The sequence below is a fragment of the Ischnura elegans genome, chromosome 8 (assembly GCF_921293095.1).
Source record: "Ischnura elegans chromosome 8, ioIscEleg1.1, whole genome shotgun sequence".
NCBI classification, from domain to species: domain Eukaryota; kingdom Metazoa; phylum Arthropoda; class Insecta; order Odonata; family Coenagrionidae; genus Ischnura; species Ischnura elegans.
In genome coordinates this window covers 4377034-4399012 of record NC_060253.1, presented here as the reverse complement: position 1 = coordinate 4399012, position 21979 = coordinate 4377034, and the positions used below count along the sequence as shown (strand labels likewise).

General features: G+C 39.2%; 1 protein-coding gene across 1 annotated transcript in view; it reads left to right on the top strand.

Moving 5' to 3' along the window:
* LOC124164189 (serine proteinase stubble-like) overlaps positions 1-21979 on the top strand; it is a 230694-nt gene that overhangs the window by 49268 nt on the left and 159447 nt on the right. The window lies entirely within an intron of this gene.

Genomic DNA, 21979 nt, shown 5'->3' with positions numbered 1-21979 from the left:
CCCATTTCCGCACACCGTAGCCATTTGGCCATTCCGAAAATAATGAGAATGACAGGTTTTTTGAAGAAAATACGCATTCCTATTTTTGCAGACGACTTGTCACAAATATTTTTTAAAATTTGGCATTAACTTTATCCAATTTTTTGTTTATTTTTGGAGCCGGTCGAAAAATTATATACAGTTAACAAAATAGATCGTTTTTTTTTTGCTCTCCGGAAAAGTTGCTATTTTTGCGATACGTGTTGTTATAACTTAGCCATCGATATTGATTGAAGAAAGATAAAATTAAATTTATTGCATTACTATTTAACACTGTATCTACGCACATTATGAAGTAAAATTATCCAAGAAAATATTAGAAACTATTGAATACTCCTAAAATACCATGCAAATTCATGATTGATAGAGTTCAAGTCTCATATTTTTTATTCTTTTCTCATAATTCGCTTCACACTGCTGAACACCAAAACTATTTGTCTTTCGGCCTCCTCGCGAGGATCTTGCTTCCACTGCTTTCTTATACGCTCAATACGGATTCTTTATGCCTGACAGTGTAGTCAAACAGATGTGTTCTTATCTAAATTACAGCGCTCTTCTTGTCTTTCAAGTATGTCTTTGTCTTACCTCTTTGTACCTCTTTGTCTTTCAAGTATGTATAACAGCTGGAAAACAATGACAGCGGTTTGATGACTACGTAGCTGGATTCATATAAGTTGATTTATGCAAGCTGTATTGCACAGCCTCAACGGCTAGGCTGGAAGGAAGAGTTTTCGGGTTTCCCACCGAACGAAAGGGTTGATTTCTTCCGGTGTTTCGATAGTGATAGTTGCAATCTGCTTTCATCAACCTGGCTCACCATTTGATATTTAAATAATCCCTTGGACGCGTTGGGTAACCCGAAAACTCTTCCTTCCACAAAATCGCCGGAGATAGGGAAGAAAATTGCATCAGCAAAGAAGGCACTCATGTTTAGAAAAAATCTGATATTTGGATACTAATGTCAAGAGTTTAAGCAAAAGGTTAGTGTAGAGACTCTTCTGTAGAGTAGTCTTGTACGGTGCGGAAACGTGGACATTGAGGAAAGTGGACGAGCAGATATTGGTGGTGTTTGAGATGTGGGTATGGAGGAGACTCCGTAATTAGAGTATAGGAAAGCAATAAAAGAAAAATTCTCATGATGAGGCCACAAGGCAAATAGTTTTGGAATTCATTATTGTATAAATTGAAATATGAAACTCGAAATCGATCAATCATTGGATTGTATGACATGTTGGCAGTATTAAACAGTTCATAATAAATTCAACTTCATTATGAGAGTAGGTACAGAGTTACATTGTACTGCAATCAGTTTAATTTCTCTTGGCGTGAGTCATTCTAAGAAATTCTCTCCATGTTTTTTATCCAAATGAAATTTTTAGCAGGCCATAGATAAAATCTCCATAGCATTTATATCCAACGGGGAAATTCGCAAAATGATCGATGCAAACCCAAAATAACAGGTGAAATATTACAATAGATTGCGTGAATGCGCTCCTGGTGGCCAGTTTAATGTGCTTAGTTGTGAATGCTAGGGATCGCTAGACGACTAGGATTCTTTCTCGAGGATTTCTTGTTGGGTTCCAAGTATAGGACATTTGAGGCCTCTGCATCGTCCGCACGATAGCATGTAACGTCGAGGTCTCTTTTCTTCTGGAACAGGCTAACGTCTGCGCCACGGAATTAACATGGTATAACAGTTTTCAGCCAAATAATAGTCAATAAACCGATTCTTGAAACCACTGCAAGAGGATAAAGTTGACAATTTTCAGAAAAAATGGAGATTTGTTCACCTTTGACCTCATTGTTTACGTGAGGGAATGAATAAATCGGGAAAATCATGCACAATTTTTCTGAGAATCTTCGTGCGAAGAGTCAATTTCCCAGCTCAAAAAAATCGTTTTTGAGGTTTTGGCCGACTTTCTTCGATTCCAAGCCACTGTGCGCCGGTATTTCTCACAGTTCACCTGTTCTCTTAAAGGAGGCACGCTCGAGAAAAGATACAGAGTCATTTTCATTAACACATCAAAATATATACTCATCTAATTTTACCTAAACGACAGGTGGCCACAAACATAGCTATCCATTCTCAACTTTATTTTCTTTGCATCTATGAATTATATTTATTATAGCCATTCTCGACGAAGTTCATAAAAAATATTGCATAACGCTAAGGTAAAAACGCCATTTTGACAAATCACTGATATAAAGTTCGCTGCACCTTCATTGTTCTAATTAAAACGAAATTTTATTTTATACGAAACGCTTTATTCGTTTCATCACCCAACTACTTCTTTTATTTATTAGCAACCAAATTCAGAATATTTAATCAGATTTGGTTCATTAAATAAAAGTGGCGCTTGATTTGACCCAAATCGCTGTCAATACTGTTGATGTGAAAAAAAATTTGGAGTGAATAATCCTAATTCTATGCATCATTCCACTTTTTCACTCCAAGCAATGGATGCTATCTTAGATGAAAAAAAAATTAATAACATACCGGAAAAGTATTTCCTTCAGATCGCGCGCAGGATTTTAACTCTTCAAAAATCTTAGCGGGTGATTGTCTCGTTAATGCTCACCCATCACCTCCGCAGCAAGAAAAATCAAGAATCCGCCTTGGGAATAACTAAAACATAATGAAGACATGACCGGATATTCACTAATATATGAGAACTCCACCCATTGCGAAAATATAAAGACTCGCGAGTATTTTACGCTACCGTGACTTAACATTAATAAGAATAAACAGCCCCACCGAACGGCTTCTTATATCTCTTAATTTAATCTCCGCTCATTTCACTGACATGATGACTCTGAGATAAAGGAAGATACGTTTATACCTGGACCAAACCAATTCAAAACTTAATCTCAAACGAGGAAGTTGATTGATATCGAACCGGCCCACCTACCTATACTGGGTATGTGCGAAAGGATCGCATTGGTAAGCCTACCTCGCGAGTCAGCGAAATACAAATTAATGACCCCGTCAAGGTAAATACCTCCGACCGCGCATAATTCAAGGCGTGACTTAATTTGACCGCCAATCGTGGCGTTATCTCCCGGTTAGATAGTTATCGCATTTCAATCCCCCCTCCTAATAGTACTTACGCATACCTCTGTGTGTAAGACAATTCTCTCGCGTTCCTATGCGTGTATTACGTCCAGTCCTATTATCCAGACGCGTTAAAACACTCCTAGTCAAGAAGGAGATTAAATGGCTACTAAAATGGGCATAACAAGTTTTAAGGCTGCTCTTTATAATCTAGGCAAAAGACGCATCGGTAGTCGGTGCGATTTCCACATCCTCTCTCGCCTCCGATAAACAGAATGCGATTAATTCTCTCAGCCAGATGAAATCAATACCTAAGCCAATTACGAGCAAAGGGATGAACGTCTACGGGGATTGTTTAGATCGCCCCCTTTCTGTTTCCACTCCTGCTGAGACCGGATCTATTCATAGGGCGTGAAAGGGAGGGCAGCAGGCTTGTCGACATGCGCTGAGCGAAGCGGATAATAAATACGCGATATAATGATGGACTAATGAGGGACTCCCTTCGGATGATAGATGGAGTTGCATTGTTATAGCTCCCGCAGCTATCATATCGAGGTTTTAATTTTCCCTAACCGATTCAAACAAGTGAAATAGAAGTGTTCACAAACTCTCCATTGGAAATAGTGGACGTGTCACACAAAATTAGCCAGTCATAGTAGCTCACAAGTTGTGTTCAGAAAGCAATGTCAACTAAACTTTTAAATTTCTCGTCAGTTTGGAGAGCCCAATTTTAATTTTTTTGTATTATGATGGTAAACATGCCACCGTAATTTTCAGCTGTATTCTTTGCTTACTTTGTCTGTGGCAGCCGCAAAGGTTAGGCGAGTTTTTTTATGAGCTCGGCGATTTTCGCCTCACGCTTCATTGCTTTTTCGTGAATTTTGGGCCAAAAGCAATGCTGTAGCAATGCCCTTAAAATAAGGAGATAAGAAAACAAGAAGAACCTTAAAGTACCGTCATGTTATCATTATGTATTATATATGACTATCCTGAAGGCAACAACATTAATGTAGACAAATAAATATTTTGCTTGAAAAAAACTAAAATATCCGTAACTTTCTGATAACACCTCGTATGGGTAACATAATAAAGATACACTCTTGTATGTTCCACAGAAGTTTTAATAACCAACCCAGGTTTCGATAGTACACTATATCATTATCAAGGTGAATATTCATAAATTTGCGAGCTTACATATACCTTAGGGGGGGGTTTAAGACAGGGAGGAGGTGGTGATGGCGGGAGGGGGAAGAGCTAACGACGAAATGGATTACTCAAGGTCAGTGGGTTTACGTGCTGAGTCCAGGAGAACTATTAATAAAGGAGAGGAGTGGTAAGAGTACAAAAGATAGTTTACCACCCGTTCATTTATGTTGCGACATGCTCTTAAAATTTCTAACTGCTCCAGAAAGTCCAACTTTTTACCTTTAAAAAGATCATGGAGAACCTTGACATTGAAATCACTGCTATGGTTGCAGTCTAACTAATGTTTAGCAAAATTAGAGGTTGAATCGCCTCTTACCCAACACTTCACGTGTTCATTTTCCCTAGCTTTTATGGCACGTCCAGTCTGACCAATATACACAGAATTACAATCACGCATATTGCAATACAATTTATATACACCGCTTTGTTCCTTGTCAATAAATTTTGGCTTTGAATTAAATAAAAAATTGCCAACTGTTGTCATATCATAAAATGATAATCTTGCTTTATCTTTCGGGAACATACCAGTCACCCGATAAGATAGGGGGCCAAGGAATGGTATTTTCCCCCAAGAGGTTACAGATCTATCACTATTAGGAGATGCTGAGGACAAGGTTGTGACGGTCTTCATTGCACGCTTTCCCTGGTATATATAAGCTCGCAAAGTGTATATTCACCTTGATAATGACAGTGCGTACTGTCGAAACCTGGGTCGGTTATTAAAACTTCTGTGGAACATACAAAAGTGTATCTTTATTATGTTTCCTGTCACCAAGTTCCACCAAATATCGCCTTCCAGCCTTAAGTTGAGCACCTCGTATATTCAGTTTGTCATAATTTCATTTCAAAAGTTCAAATCGATACATTTTTCGAATTATCACAAGAGTAGATTGTAAATTACCACGGAAATTATGCTACGGAGTAGCACATGGCCTTTTTCTGACGTGTTATGGCAAAAGATTAGACCCTGACCTTTGGGGCTGAGGTTGCTCATAGAGAACTCATGACGTGAAAACTATGAAGTTTCCCGAAAAAAAAAAATTGAAACATCTTGCATAAATAGGAGATTTCCAGCTTTATCATTACGTGGTGGTCGAATGAGAGTATCAATTGCCTTCCGTCCTTCCAGTCTCGAGTTCTAATCCCGGCTGAAACCTTTGAAACTCGCAAACATATACCTTCGAAGATCGAGGTAGCCCACGGAAAGGTATACCAGTTACTCCCCGCTCCAAACCAAATGTAAGATATGCATGACGAAGGAAAGACCAAATACTGTGACAAACAGTTCAGTGGCGTAGCGAGGGGGGGGGGTGCGGGGTGTTCGGACCCCTCTCCCCCCACCCGAAATATAAAAACACAATTATTGTCCTTCATAAAAGAAAACAAAATATTGAAAATTCAGGAATATATTAAATGTTTCGAACAAATTAAGTTTTTTCGATTATGAAAAGTGTTAAAATTAGTTAAAAACCCATTACTTAGTGCCGGGTTTTTCAAAAAATTTTCCCCCCTGGTTTTAGCCCCCCCCCTCCGAACGAAATTCCTGGATACGCCACTGAAATTTTTTGTATTGATAATGAGGCTATGGCCGTCGAAACTAGCCGACAGCGAATAAAAGTTCCATAAAAATGGAAAAGTACCTACTGGGTTTTTGCTTCACCATGAATACACCTATCACCACCTCTCCTTTCCTTCACCACCTATTCACGCCAAAATCAGTTGATTTCATTCAGAATGTCGGAAGAATTTCAGATGATAGTGGCGGAGCCCAGTGTGACTCGACCATCACATATCGAAATGAATTTATGAATTGAATTACTGAGTGAGGGAGAGATTGATTACTGCATTGGATGATGAAAAGGAGAAACAAAAGAAACGCTAACCGTTGACAAAATAACAATGAATCAGGGCACAAGGAGTGAGTGAAATCAATACATGCTTCTGCTGCATTACTACCTGACGATATCACACTGCGACGAAACTGGTCGATATCAAAATTATTTATTTGATATTTACAAAACTCTTTCGATTCAACACGAAGCAATTCCACGAAGTCACGAATAAAACTATTCATTTAATTATGCATGAAGTTGAAAACTCTTCGTCTCGCAGTTTCTAAATGATTTATTCAATGAATGCACGTCTTCCAGCACTTTAGCACAATCACGCGGAACCGATGATGACACGTTTACCAACGATACGTCTTCTGTTTTAGCAATAAGTTTTTTGGCGGCCACTATTAAGGCTTACAACGATGCCTCTACAGATAAAGTGTGTATTTTTAACAGGCCATTGGATTCCTCAATGATACGTCGATGAATAAAATACAATGGTAGGCTGCGCGTTTCGTCAAAAACTGCTACAGGCGTACAGACAGCGTTACTCAGATGTCGAACAAATTAGGCTGGGAGCCGCTGGAGACTCGGAGGCTGTGGGCTAGAATTAGATTGCTTGAACAATTGAAAATGGATATTTTTTAAGAGCGACACAGAGAACATAATATTAGAGCCACACTATATTTCCAGGTCCAATAGAGGCGATGAATTAAGAAAGATGTTTTGCCGAACGGATAGATATGGGAAATCGTTTTTCCCCCGAGCCATTAAGGAATTTAATGAACGATAGTCCCAACTTCGTCAGAGCACTTCATTTTTTTTTATCGGTGAACGGCTGGTGTCATAACACCCCCTGCCACACGCCTTTTAGGCGGCTTTAGGGGTATTATGTAAATGTAGATGTAATGAGTTAAATAGTTTTATTAAGATAACTGAACCGTTGAGTATCAGTACCATTCCCAAAAACGTCTCATACCATGCATTTGTGATTAATGGAGAGGAAAAACCACCATTGTAGCTACACACGTGGATCTCCATGTTTTCACCGAAAATAATTCATTGATTAAACGGCATCCAATAGGAATAACGTATGTAGTTCACACCACGTCGAGCCGGGGGCAATATGTTTCGCTTTAACCTCGGGAAAGAGAAAATTTAGGGCATGTCATGTTTTTTATCTAGCAATTAACCTAGAAAAGGCGGATATCTATCGCTTTCCTACGCAAATGCGGTTCGATAATGAATTCACTTTCGACGTCGAAACAATCAATACGACAAAGTGTCGGATTCGTGGACACAAATGACTCCAAAAAAATTTATATTCTAACAGCACACGGTGGTAACGTTCACGCTTTTGGTATCATTCGCTTTTTCTCCCCATGTGGGTCATCCACGCCCATGTTTTCTCCCTCGGGGAATCTCAACTTATCCCAAAGCATCTCTTATTGAGACCTCAAGCATTATAATCCGGACCAATTGGGAGGGCAACCCTCATAATTGTGCGATGACACGGCTGCCTTCACGAGGCCCTTCCGCTCCGATTTCCACCCGTCTCCGAGAGGAGGAAGAATAAAAAAAATAAAAATAAAATAAACATGAAAACTAACCCAAAAAAATGTACTAAAATTAGGGTTTTGAGAAAAACTGAAAACTGAGGCGCGACCGATACAAAGAAAACAGCCGTGATGGAATAGCCGAAAATCGGAATCAAAGAGATGGCAACAGAATTATGAAGAGATGACGAAAAGAATAAATATCAAACAACGCATCAAAATGTTTTTTACAGAGCGATCATGCGCTTCAAAACGGTCTCTTTTTTTTTAACACGCGTACCTCGTTCACTCAATATTTTGATGTCTTTTAAAAACCACTCTTTTTATGCATGCTATTACGCATACCAAATATTTTCAAATAAGCATGGAAGCACATCGACCCAAGTCTAATAGCCTAATATATATTGCTACCGCTTAGCTCTGGCATAACCAAAAGATTTTCTGTGCCTCGTCCAGCATAGTGAACAGCTTTCTTGAGGAAATTTTTCTTAATGTCTTTCAACTTTGATATTTTTGGCGGGAATGAACGAATTGCAATAAAAATCGCGTATCTTATGGAGTTTTGGTCCGGGATTTCGGTAAAATTTTGGAATGAAGCCAATGCTTGCGTATAGTCATTTGCCATTAGTTGGGAAAAGGTCCAATATTTTGTCATTTCCTCGGGTGAAAATATCAAATCCCTATTAACCGTAATGGAAATGAAAATTCTAAGGTATGTGAGAGCTGACTCAGAGGCTCTTTCTTGCAATTATGGTCCTTTCACGTCAAATAACTAGGTCCTCTTAGCTTGTTTGTCAGGTCCCCCCATGCAGGATAACGAATATGCGCGTTATAAATGCATTTTGCTCTTAATACTAATAAATACGCTTTTTCCTCTTTGACAACATGCATGAAGTGTATTCTGAAAAACAAAAATGTACTGATAAATCGATAAAAGTCGTAAGGATAACCGAGAGTAAAATTAGAATATTGCAATCTCATATTGAGTTGTTTAACTGTCGTCATCGAAATTGATCGCAAGTAATAAATAGCAGCTGAGATAGGTCTCCATAAAACCAGGACTACTTATTTTACTTTTACTCCCCAAAGGCTTCACCCCATCGGTCATCCCATGAGTTCATATGTCCAGCATTTCTCTCCAGTTATAAATATTAAAGTGATCCGCCGCTTAAAGTAGGTTTGCATGCGGAATTGGCGAAGTATTCTGGCAGTCTTCCTTAATAATCTTCCCTCATCAATTCATAATAAGGCCTAATACCTTTCATTCTTTCTAAAAAATCAATTTTTTTCCTTCCTCTCCCTCGTTCACCCTTCTACCTTCTAACTCTATTTTCAACATCCCCTCCCCGCTCAGTTATCGCTCCATCCATACCTTCTGTCTTCTCCGTACCTCATCTAGAAGCTGCCTATCCTCCCCCTTCATGTCCAGCACTTCATCGTTCCTCCTCCTCTCCGTCCACTTCACCTTCTCCATTCTTCTCCACTTCTCTCGTCCTCCTTCCCAAGTGCCCATGTTTCAAAGCGCCACACTCCTCATCAAAGTCTTCACTAACCTTTTCTTTAAACCCTTACGTTACGATCATCTCATAAGCTCCTACCTGATCATGAACGCCTCCTTTGCTCACCCAAATCTTTTCCCGATATCCTTACTGCTGTACCCGCTTTCCTCTAATAAGCTGGCCAAACAGTTGAACTGCTTCACCTGCTAAAGTTTTTCCCACTTACTTTTAACTTGAGTCTCACATTCCTCGCTCGCGATGTATTTCAAAACCGCATAACCTTCGTCTTCTTTATTTCTTTCTATTATTTAAATTTTAATTTCTCTCTTACCTTCCCCTTTTCGTTCCTAATATCGGTTCTTTCAAACAGTGGCCCGTTTACACGATACATTCGCACTCATTCATGAATGTGAGAATGAACGTGAAAATGCACACACAATTTGTGAGAATGCATGAATGGAAAATTAAACCTGTTATAATTTATTCCATGAATTCATACCAGTTACGTTACGGGTCATCAAATCGTTCGTGCACACACTTGACACGCACGTGCTAATATATTGTGTTGCCAGGCCTCCGTACTGCCTCCGTGCACCGTCAATATTTTTACAAACTAACGGTTATACCTTAACATTGACATTTACCATTAATTATTTTACCACAGTATATGTAATGACGCCCCTCGTTTATTTGCATCCTATTTGCATTATTATGTATGATGTGGAATGGCTTCTCTTACATCCCAGTGTGGTCTTTCTCTTTTGTCAACAAAATTGTTATGTTGAATAGTCTCCATACTATACGCAGTCCACACAGACTGAATTTGTTTCAATTTGTATTTGTATCTTTTCTTTTATTTTATCCATGGATCACTTCTGAAATTGTTATTAGTGATGCCCAATTATTTTCTCATGGCCTAGGTGCACGAGAAAATAATTGATATTATTATTAACATTACCCTTTTGCTCCAAACCCCTTCCCCACTATCTCCCATGCAAGCAAAAGTATTTAAAGCTAGCGAGAGGTTCAATTCCTTCCACTACGCCCTCTTTTCCGCTCCAAACGTTGAGACATTTCACCCTGAACTTTTCGACATCCCTATCTTTACTCTTCAGCACGACTCCGCCACCCTTGTCATTCGTTAAGTGCTCGTCATCTCTACCACAACATACCTACCCCAAGCCTCTTTCGCTAACGTAGACATGCATGTATAACAAAATTTAGCAGAAAAACCAAATTTCTTCCATTCTAGCAGAAAAAATATCCGCACTAACTTCGGTTTGCTATTTTGTGACTCTTAATGTGCTTCTGCATGTTACAGGCAGTTATTATTGGAATTTCTCCTCCGGTTAGTACCTAAATTGGGAGAAATTAATGCATGTATATCACCCAAATAATCATCCATCTTTCAATTCACAAATCAAATAACTGGAGGTAAACTGCAGGGACCATGCCAGATAGTAAATGTATCACGTGACTGCCAAAAATTAAATACATGCGTATCTGAAAGTGTGATATATATTATGCACTATCGCAAGTTTATTTCAAAAGTGGTGAAATTAATAGTTTACATTGTGGAATCGTGACATGATGGATTAAAAAGTAAACTTTTTTCAATTCCACACAGTATTAATCAAAAGACTCCACCGCTATCGACCTCTTCAGGTAATTATCAAGAGATTCTGCTGGAAAGGTCGAGAGCAGTTGAGAATTTTTTATTAGCACTGTGCGGAATTTAGCAAAGTTTACTTTTTAATCAATCACGAAACGGAAGCAGTTTTTTTGCATACATATTCTATGGCATAAACGATATAGTGAGCGAAGCTTGTTGAAGAAGGCATGTGAGTGTTTTGGAAGCCAAGGGGTACATGTGATTTCTTTTTCTATGCACAGTGAGGTACAGAAATTAGGCATAGAAAGCAAACGAGATAAATTAGATATTAGATATTGTGCATTTGAATTTCCACTCCATGTCAGCAGAGAACTGAGACTCACTCGTATCCCTTGGCAACCATATTTTTTGTGTATTTCTTCTAACAATTCACTTTACCTAACTCTGCTGACAAAAAAAATACTTGTTCCCCTTGTCATCTAACCCCCTCATATGATTTCTGAATTGGCACAATGTGGGACGCGATGCACTTCCATCTTTCGTCATATCCTCTCGAGATTTTTGGAAATTTCTAGAGCGCGACAGGTAGCTAAACCTCATTATATAGCTCCCGCGAAGTGGATCTTCTGGAATGGGTATTTATTGCACGATCATATCGGATCAATGAACAAAGCCGATAGGCGAAATAAGAAATGGAGCGAACACGGAGACCATCCGTCGACGAAAAATAAGAGCGCGCACTCGAGTTCCGAATAAAAACTCTTATTTTTTCCCCCTCCCCGCGTCGTCCAGCGAATATTCTCCGCAAGAAATACTTCATATGGAGTAACGCCCGAATGGTTTTCCATTGGCAATTGAAACGATGGAAAAAAGAACTCGGGAAATAATATGGGCCGCGCGCGCGCAGTGAAACTCACCGTTAGTTACATTCTCCCATAATTCATCATACTCGAAAGGTTCGCAAGAAATTCTCCCGCGTCTCCAAGGTATCATGGGATCAAAAACGTCGCAGAAGACGAGGGAAGAATAAGACGCGCTATATATCGTGTAATGGCACTATTCACAGCAAACGGTGTTCATAATTCCGTAGTGTGTGATGCGTTCGTCAACGCGTGACTCGCATGTTAAATCTTCAAAATAATTTCCAGGACGAGAGAATACAAAAAAAAATACGGGTGTCAGACAAGAACGTACCAATATAACGGTGAGTATATCACTGGCGCTGTAATCCGAGCAACGATTCAATGCAGGTGTCCACGAATATTTTCATTGACGTTGTTTATCGATGTAACGAGGAGAAAATCGCTTCGCATGCTGATGTAGTTGCGATGAAATGATCGTCCTTTTGGAACTAATGTGGAAACCGAAACACTTTAACTCCATTTATAGAATCATTACACGATCTCACACTTTCCGGGGTGCACTAAAATGTAACGGAAGATAGTTAAAGCCACAATCTATAGCGGTAAAACGACTATTTTTTCCGCTTAGGAAAAAAGTCAGTCAAAAAAATAAACACGAAAAACACTACACAATATCACCAATGCTCAAAAACAATGCTTCAATACAATTTGAGTAACTCTTACGAGAAAGTAAATGAAAGTTTGAATAGGTTCCAGTTGCGGTTCCCACGAGACGCCAACTCAAGGGATTTGAGAGATAATTATAGCAAAATAACAATATGATAATTGCAATTGACCGCAAGAACTTTCATCTTTCATATGCTAACTTCAATTATAATAAAATAGGGATTTGATAAAAATCTAATTTTTTAGAACATAGCAATGAAATCTCACTACTTGTTATCGAAATTGGTATTTTAAATCACATTTTCAGTCAGATCGATACGCCAATGCGAAGGTTCAATTCATCTGGTTTTTAGTAGGCAATTAGATTTGAATCTTGATCACGCGAGAAAAATAGATTATTTATCAAGCTTTTTTGAAGAAAAATTAAAAAGATCGTCAGACAACGCCTTCATTCAAATTCTGATGGAAACTATTGGGAAAGAAAGCATCAAAAAGCACTCACCGAAAGTGATCCGATATATAAATCTTTCCACGCTGGTCTATTGACGGTGAGAGATCTCTCTTGGATTCAAATCTTGGAAGATACCTATAGAAATGGATAAAAAGTAATTATGAAAGATGGGAATCCAATGTAATTATGAAGTAAGCAAGATAAACTTGGCACAATTTAACAATTTATTTCACACATGGATGTTTCATATAGCGTAATTTTGAAGCTATTTTCATGTGCAATATAAATGTAAGTTCCATAAGCATAACAACTACAAATATACATACACATAGTAAGTGGAGAAGACAGCATAGACTCTAACTTAAAAATGACATACTATAAGTGTTAACCAATCTTTTTGCATAAAAATACAAACATGTTCGAAACAGTTTAATTACTCCTGCTCTCCGTTGATCAATCCAAAACATTAAGGACCTATGAAGGCACATTCAACATAAAAATAAAATAGCTAATTTGGCAAAAGGGAAAGGAATAGGTTTAAAATTTCGCTGTCCATAATGTCCAAGCGATCTTATTTTGTGCACACCTGCGTAACAGTTTTAAAATGTCTAAAAAATAAGCTTTGTTTCCGCCGCGGGAGACCTCCTCAACATAATGATAAGTGCTAAATTGAAAGTGTAGATAGGTAATGACATGAGTGCAACCAAAGGCAGATCGCTTAAAGGAAATTAATGCAGTAATCTCCACCTAAGAGTTATCAGCGCGAAGGAGGTCCTGAGATATGCAGAGAAGTAATTGGAAAAGATTACCTTCTCTGTGGTATCCTATTCAGGGTGTCCCATTTATCATGACCACCCGAAATAACTTTTTATCCAGATGCAAATTCAAAAATGTGTCAAGCAAATGTTCATTAGCCGTCAGGGGGACACTAATAAGCATGATGGCCTTCCTTGTAGTTTTGCTATTTACAAAGATATGAATGGCGGTATTTCTTTTTTAAAGGGCACCCTTTATTTTTTATCCGGCAATTCATTTCCTCTCCTAAACACTTATTCAAAAATGCAGCACAATAGACCATTAACGAAACGTTAACATAATGCTGAAAGATAAAGTCATTGTTTGTGAGTACTGGAGTGGCCGTTATCATCGTTGTTTGGTCTCAATATGAATTTGATCCCGATATCCGCCTGATTCTTTTGGAAAGTCATAAATTTACGGCTTCGGCGGCATTCACTGATATTGTCCGATTCAGGAAAAATCTTGGCGAAATTTTCAATTAATAAATACATTAATAATCGAATACGGATATCATTAATGAAAAATTAGACACATGTCCCGGTAATGTCATCCCTTGAAAATTCAAAGGAAACATTAACGTGAGCGTTTTTCAATTTTTCAAACCAAACAGCTCAATTTACAATTCAAAGTAACGGTTTTTTCAACTCTTCTGTTGTCTTAGCTGACATGCCCACAGTTGGCAACAATACAAAATATGGTGACACCACTTACGGTCGATGGATAAATCTGAATATCTCAACGTTTATCTGATTAAATAATTTGTCCTTGGCAAACAATGCAAAATATGATGGCACCACTTATAATCGCCACAAAAATATATCTGAATTCCTCCCTCGATATTCTGAATGAAACGGTTTAGAATCACCCTTAAACAGCAATTTCCAGCAACTATCCATTTTACCTCGAAAGCTTCCAACTAACCTCGCTTCACACATTCAAAACGAGCGCAACCCGTCAACGTCAACCGTTTCCGGAGTGTCTGAGGAGACGAGGGAGAGAGATAGCGTCGCACGTTACGCGCAGTCGTGAAACACAATGCGCCGCGATGACGTCTCTATCCGCCAGGGGAGAAAGGCTAGAGGAAAGGGAGAAAATTGGATGGGAAAGGTTGGACGGAAAATATGAAGAGCTCCTTCTAAGAGGAGAGAGATAGCCGCCGAGCTGAGAGACCGCGATGGTATTAAGTGCTTAGTGTGTACTTATGTGGAGGATCACTTATCATTTTCTCTCCTCGTGCTTCAAGAAATAAGTGAGACCGGTTTACGAAGAGCAATCAAACATAAGTTGCGACTGAAATTTCATTCCAGAAAATATCAAATTCACTCACTCTATATCTCGACTTTTTAATGATGGTTAGGATAAGTGAAGGAAGGGTGGCAGCGCGCTGTTGAAGTTTGGATTCGTCAAGCGAGTTTCGGGAAGATTTTCGGATGAAAAAGAAAAGAGAGGTGCTATTTCGCACTCATCCGACCGTACCTTGAATATGCAGCGAGCGTATGGGATCCGGTGCAGAAAAACTTAATCCGTAGTGTATACGTACTTACGTAAATCATATCCTTCGTTTACCGTCATACTATGGTAGACGTGAGCATGAGAAGAAAATAAAAGGAATAGACTGAAAAACAGAGAGATTTAAAATGCCATTCTCCCCTCATACTACTAACGATAGCAACGTTGCCTCTATTAATAGGATTAATCGTGTCACTCGCTTGGATGGCTCATAGCATGTTTTTTTCATAGTTCTCATCTTTCATGTATTTGCTATAGGAATTACTAACCATTGGCAAGATTTTTATATGAATATACATGTATATTTTTCTAGCGTGCGTAATATTTCTATGACCGTTCGGTGTGCATGTGGCGGTCCTCTTGCATGCTGCATGTTGGTGATTGGTCACCTCCTGCCAAGCACCCTAGAGGTGGTTCGCAGGGTATTATGTAGATGTAGTTGTCTAAACAAAATTGAAAACATCGTATTTGAACGCCACTTTATTTCCATGTCCAACAGAAACGATATATTAAGAAAGATACTTTGCCGAACTGACAGGTATGGGAATTCTTTTTCCCCCGAAAAATTAAGGATTTCAATAAATGCTATTCGTAATTTTGTTAGAGCATTCCCTTTTTTCTTGTTAACGGCTGGTGTCATAGCAACCACCGCCACGCGTCATTTGCGGCGGCTGGTGAGGGAGTACGTAGATGTAGAAGGGTCGACCTACACCAGTATTTGAACCTGGGACCCTTCGATTTAACAGAATAGGACACGCCCTTCGCTAATCACTCGTACGAACAATTTTCACTCCACATTGCCAGTTAAACACTGAATAAATATCTGTCAAAGATAGAAATATCTTTATTTATAGTTTACTGTGGACTATACATTGCTATAATGAGGTCTAACTGGATGCCGATGTTGAATTATTATCGTACGCACACTGAAACGATAATTCCTGACGGGTCTCCATCAAAAAACTTCCTTCACCTTCAGAGAACTAGATGCCATTTGGATTCATGGTTGAGTTTTTTATTGTGTGTGCAATAGTACCAGTGATATCATTTAATTTCAAATTTTAATTAAATTTATAAGACATGACTATGGGTGGCTTTCAAGGATATCAGACGTCGTATTTCTTATCAAGGGAATATAAAATCTTCTGGAACGCTCTGATTTGGAATATGTTTAACATGTAAGGAGTGAAAATTATTAACAATAATTAATTTTACTGATGTTTGAAAATAAATGGAAATTGATTTCAAGAAATGGCCATGTGCGATTCGTTTATTAAACTTACCACACATAGGCATGAATTGATGAGAGAAAAAATGTCCCTATACCGAGAATAGAACCACGGATCTTTGCCTTTTCACTGAGTAGACTACTACGCTTCCCAGATTCCTGTAATTCCAGACTGATGGTACTAGAATTTATTTATTTTCAGCTCCCCTGTAAGCAGCACATAGAAGCCTTAACAGCGGAGGAATTAACAGGGCACGACACTAACATCCATGCTCTGGATAGGAACCATCTACCCAAGCGGGACTCGAACCAAAGACCTACGATTTGGCAGACGAGGACTTTACCCCATCGCCACCGAGGCCAACAACTTAATGCATCAACACCACATATTACCTCAATTTTTTTCGGAAGAGATATATATCGTAGAATAGCATAGTAAAAACATACACCAAGATGTACCACAGTCTAGGTGTTTTAATTTTAAAACTCTTCAACGCATGTTTCAATTGGTTCAAAGACATCATCAGGTACCAACCATTTCAAACGCGTGTCGTAAAGTTTTGAAATTAAAATACGTAGACAGCGCTATATCTTTGTGTATCTTTCCATACCACCTATGTTTTCATAAATTCAAAGCTCGGCGCATTTTAGAAGTTCTAGCACTCAAGAATCAACGTTCAAAGAGGCAGCATCTTCATTCCCGTCTTCCACACGAGCAAGAGAAGAGGGAGGTGCAAAAAATAAAAGACGTCCAGAGGGCGCAATGGTCGCGGTGTACTCGTCAAGCCGACATTACCACTCCGCGAAGGCGAAGCTTGTTAATCATTGGACGCCATCTGAGTGCTCGCACACGGCCTTTGCCCTCCCCCTCCACCCCCTTCAACCCCCTCCCACCCCCGACAAATGCAGACATGGGTTACCTGACGCCTTAGACCTCGAACAGCCGTGCATGTGGTCCACTTTCCAACACGCTCGAACTTGACGTGGCTGCCTCTCAGAGGGCGCGAGCACTCTGTATAGTAACTACGATGTGCTTCCTCTTAAAACCAAAGCATATTCAAAATAAATTGAGAGCGTTTACGGTCGGCTCTAGAAAGTCCGGTTGAAGTTTTGACGAGCATGGAAAAATTAAGGTAACGAACACATAAAATAACGTCAGGATTAACTTCTTGAAAATTTTAAACATCCTTATTGAATCGAATGCTGGTAAAATTCCACTCTTAAAGGCCTGGTTACACGGTGCATTAACACGTACAAGTTAATGTACGTTTGCGTGAACGATTTTGGTGGACCGGAACGGAACATGTACGAATGCATGAACCAAAATAGAACAGGTACAATTTTCTGCGCATGCATTCGCACAAGTTGGGTGGTTACACGGTGCATTTTGGCGTTCATTCTCGCGTTCATACATTTAGACATTAATCCGTACGTGGTAATGTATCGTGTAACCAGGCCTTAAACTATTAATAAACGCCTTACCATGGTGTCCACGTCCAACACATAGAGTCAATATCGAGGTAAATGCAGCTCACAAGTCTCAGGTTGCGTTGCGTTACCATACCATAAGTGTTGTGAGTGGCAAGACGATATTTGATGAAAAATGTTAGAAATAATTTAGCCTTTACTGCCTTAATAGCATTACGAACATACAAAAGAGGGTCTGGCAACACTTAGTGGGAATTTTGAACATTCATATTGAAATAAGCACTCTGGTAAAATTCCACACTAAACGTAAATTATACACAGACCATGGTTTCAGCACATGATGTCTTTATCGACGTAAATACAGCTCACAAGTCCAAGGTATATATGCTATGAGAGAAGACATGGAAAGGACTGACAAAGACACAGTGTAATTTGTGATGATGGAAAAATCCTTGTTTCCATTATTATATCCCTCCATTCCGTCTACCCTTTGATAATGACACTATAAGCTGTAACCACGGTCGATGTTCATTGTTCAATAAACGTTTAGTGAATAATTTCAACAGAATTCGCATTCCAATGTGGCTAGGGTAACGAATTGATCCATTCGAGAGCACATTGACGGTAATTCTTAGCCGTTTCACTCAACGGCAGCTTTCAACCGCCCTCAAGTTAAGGTTACGGTTACATCACGTTACGGTTAACGGTAACCAGACATTATGAAAGTGGCCTTTGGTGGGCGCACTATCCCGATAGAAACTGCAACATTCGAAAAGTTATGGATGAGATTTTTTCTCCATAATCTTGCAAAAACTCGATGCAACACTCTTTTTAAATATAAGAAAGCAATATAGAATATACAATTGCATACTTTAAGTTTTTAATCGATAGAGCCGGGGAAAATCAGTGAAATCCCTGAAATACCTCAGGATTTTAAACAATGTAGCATTTCAATCATAAATAAAGCAATTCACTCTGCTAATATTCGACAATAAAGGACCAAAATTTGCACCTATGACGTGGTACCTTTATTTTGCGATTGAAAGTGCACAAATTTGTGTTGGAAAACCGAGAAAAAATGATTCTAAATCTATTTCTCCTCTCTGTCAGTGCTAAAATGAGCAATTTCAAGGCAGGCCAAAAAATATTTAAATAATGCAATATTAATTATAACCAATCATTGAAAACTGACAGCACACAAAGTAATGACGAAGAAATAATTATCGAAAGACACTGGTCAAATGAGGAAATATCATAACATTCGATATACGTAATTCCAACTACATGCATAATATACTGTTACTGATTCGCGGTATTGAATGAGGAGCAAATATCAAACTTCGATTGTGCAAATATATGACTTGGAACCAGAAATAGCAGGTCTAAGTCCGCCAAAAGGCTTTCTAACTAGTGGGAAGTATATAGCAGCGTCTGAAGGGAAGAGATAATTGGTTCTGTAAATAATTTCTTATGCTACCGATAATGATGACGGTGTGGTGCTAGGGATCGGAAAGAAAATGAGGTTGTGCAAATGGCACAGCGTTCACTTCCAACGTCAGCAGAGCAGAGAAATAATTAGACGTTACATTACTAGTACATGCAAATTCAGCAAGGTGTAGCCCATATTCAGCATTCTCGCTCGCGTGCCGCTGTCTTGGAGTAGTTTTTTCACATGCTTTCCATATTTGTTCGTCATTATGACTTGTTAATACATTTTATCACCTGCCACCTTGTATAATTCCTCCTCACTTACACTAGCTGTCATTGATTTCTAAAAACAGCGATGGCGTAGTCATGCAATTGAGTTCGAGCAGAAAAGAAACAGCTTCCACGCATTTCCAACATACCGAAGACTGAAATCAGACGGGATTTTGGCCATCGAATATGCTATGAAATCATTTTATGGTGAATGAAGACATACTTAAGTTTGCTACATAATTCTCATTAGAATATAGAAATTATTTATGCTCTCAGTCCTATCGCCCTATTCGGAGAATTTCAATTGAACTCGAAAGACTCTAATTCACTTCACTTTCAAAACGATGGTTACTTATTCATTCTTAATTCTTCTTCTTTCTCTGCTGCTGTTCCCGTTAGGGGTCGCTGTTCTTATCTAGTCACCTCCGAGTCATTGTAATATTCTGGGCATCAATCCTTTCCAGTCAAGCCCTTCTCCCTCAAATCCCTCTCGTCTCAGTCCCTCCATCTTCTAATTGGTCGTCCCTTCCTTCTTTTCCCTTTTTCCTACAAATTTCGAATTCTGTCTCCCTCTTTCTTCTCATCCCTTCTTAAAATGTGCAGAAGAGCAGAAGTTATTTCTCAGAGAATGGAACCGCGGTGCAGAGTAGAAAAACAGGATTTACATTACGAAATGAAGTGTGATTGCATAAGGACTGATCGAAAACAAAGTTTTCACGCAGAGACACATCTGCTTAAGGCAGGATGGACAGAGTTGAAAACAATGGAAGAGGATGGGACACCCGTAAACGTGGGATTCTGTACGGAATATACAAAGCAGAGCGAAATGAAATTTAATGCATTGGTCTGTGTAGTCGAGCACTAATTGCGCACTCAAATATCTGAGCTAGGTCACTATTTGGCACACTATTACCATTTCGGACGCCTGAGGCTCCAGCTTATGAATAAGTGTATTTTAAGTATTAAGATTAAAGTGTCACATTTACCGCACATCTCGCAAACACTCCAAATCGTAATATGTGATGCCTTCAGAAGTGGATTTGAGAAAGTTAAAATAAAAAAATGGAAACTGGCGCAGAAGATGAAGAGGGTGAGAGGATAGAGGTACATCTACATCTACATCTACTTAATACCCTGCGAGCCACCTCTAGGGTGTTTGGCAGGAGGTGATCAATCACCAGCATGCAGCATGCATTTGGACTCCCACATGCACAACACACCGTCCAAAAAACGTCCCGTATAATAACAAACTATACTACTATATGCTGTTAGAAATAGAATATAGAATAGAAATTCAGAAACATGCATTAAGTTTTACATAGGTTAGTAGCCTACACTACAAGTCATGCAATTTATTTACGAGTTCTATTGCTGCCGTTATAATCTCTTATTGATCGTGGAAAAAATGACATTCGGAATCTGTCTGTTCTGCAATCTATCTCTCTTATTTTATTTATATGATCTGCTCTTCCGTAGTACGTTGGCGTCCGCAAGATATGGTTAACTTCGTCAGAAAAGACACTGCTCTTGAATTTATCTAAAAGGTTTAGTCTATTTTTCAATCTACGGTCCGACAGAGATTCCCATCCGAGTTTATCTAACAGGTGACTTACACTAACAAGGCTGTCGTAACGATTTTTCACGTACCTGGCAGCTCTTCTTTGCACGCGTTCTATCTCTGTTTTTAAGCCTATTTCATGAGGGTTCCAAACGCTGGCAGCGTATTCTAAATGGGGTCTAACTAGTCACCCTGAACCTGATTGCTTAGCCATCGAGTCGTATTTCTCTTGAGATCCTAGAAGAAATTTCAAATAGAATGTACTTACATAATTTATACAAAGGAGCGCAGGATGGTGTAGGATCCCAGTCACTTTACCTTCACCCACGTATGCACGTGTAAAACGGGCGAAAAGGAAAAAGGGAACAATGGAATCAAATCACCGTGGCTACACCTCTCTCTCTCACGCCATTGTGCAAAGCCTTTCCAAGATGCTGTGCGCTCACCTCGGTTTTTTCTGTGCACTCGCGGGCGGCTATCTTACATCGCCTAATAGCCCTGAAACAACGTAGGAGCACGGTCGCCTTTGAACGCGCATTATCGAGGAGAGAAAGTTCTAACCACCCACGGGGAAGAATAGAAAAAAGAAAAGGTGCAGAAAATGGTTCCCCATTCTTGAGGTTTCCCATCCAATTTCATGCTGCCGGGGAAAAGGGTGTTGGCCTTGATGTCGCCAAGTCTCCCTTCGCGCCAAAGAGACACCCCGAACGCGGAAGGAGTTGCCAATTGCCCATTATGAGCGAATTGCCACGAATCGAAAAAAAGAGGGAATTCTGCGCTGTTACTTACGATTACACGAGACACTAAATAACAAGTACATATGTCATTACATAACGAGCACTCACGTCAAAAAATACTGTATATATATGTCACTATATAACGAGCACCAACGTCACAAAATAATGTATACCTACGTCACTAAATAACGCCTGCATACGTCAATAAATAACAAAAGCATACGTCCCAAAATAACGTGTAAATGCG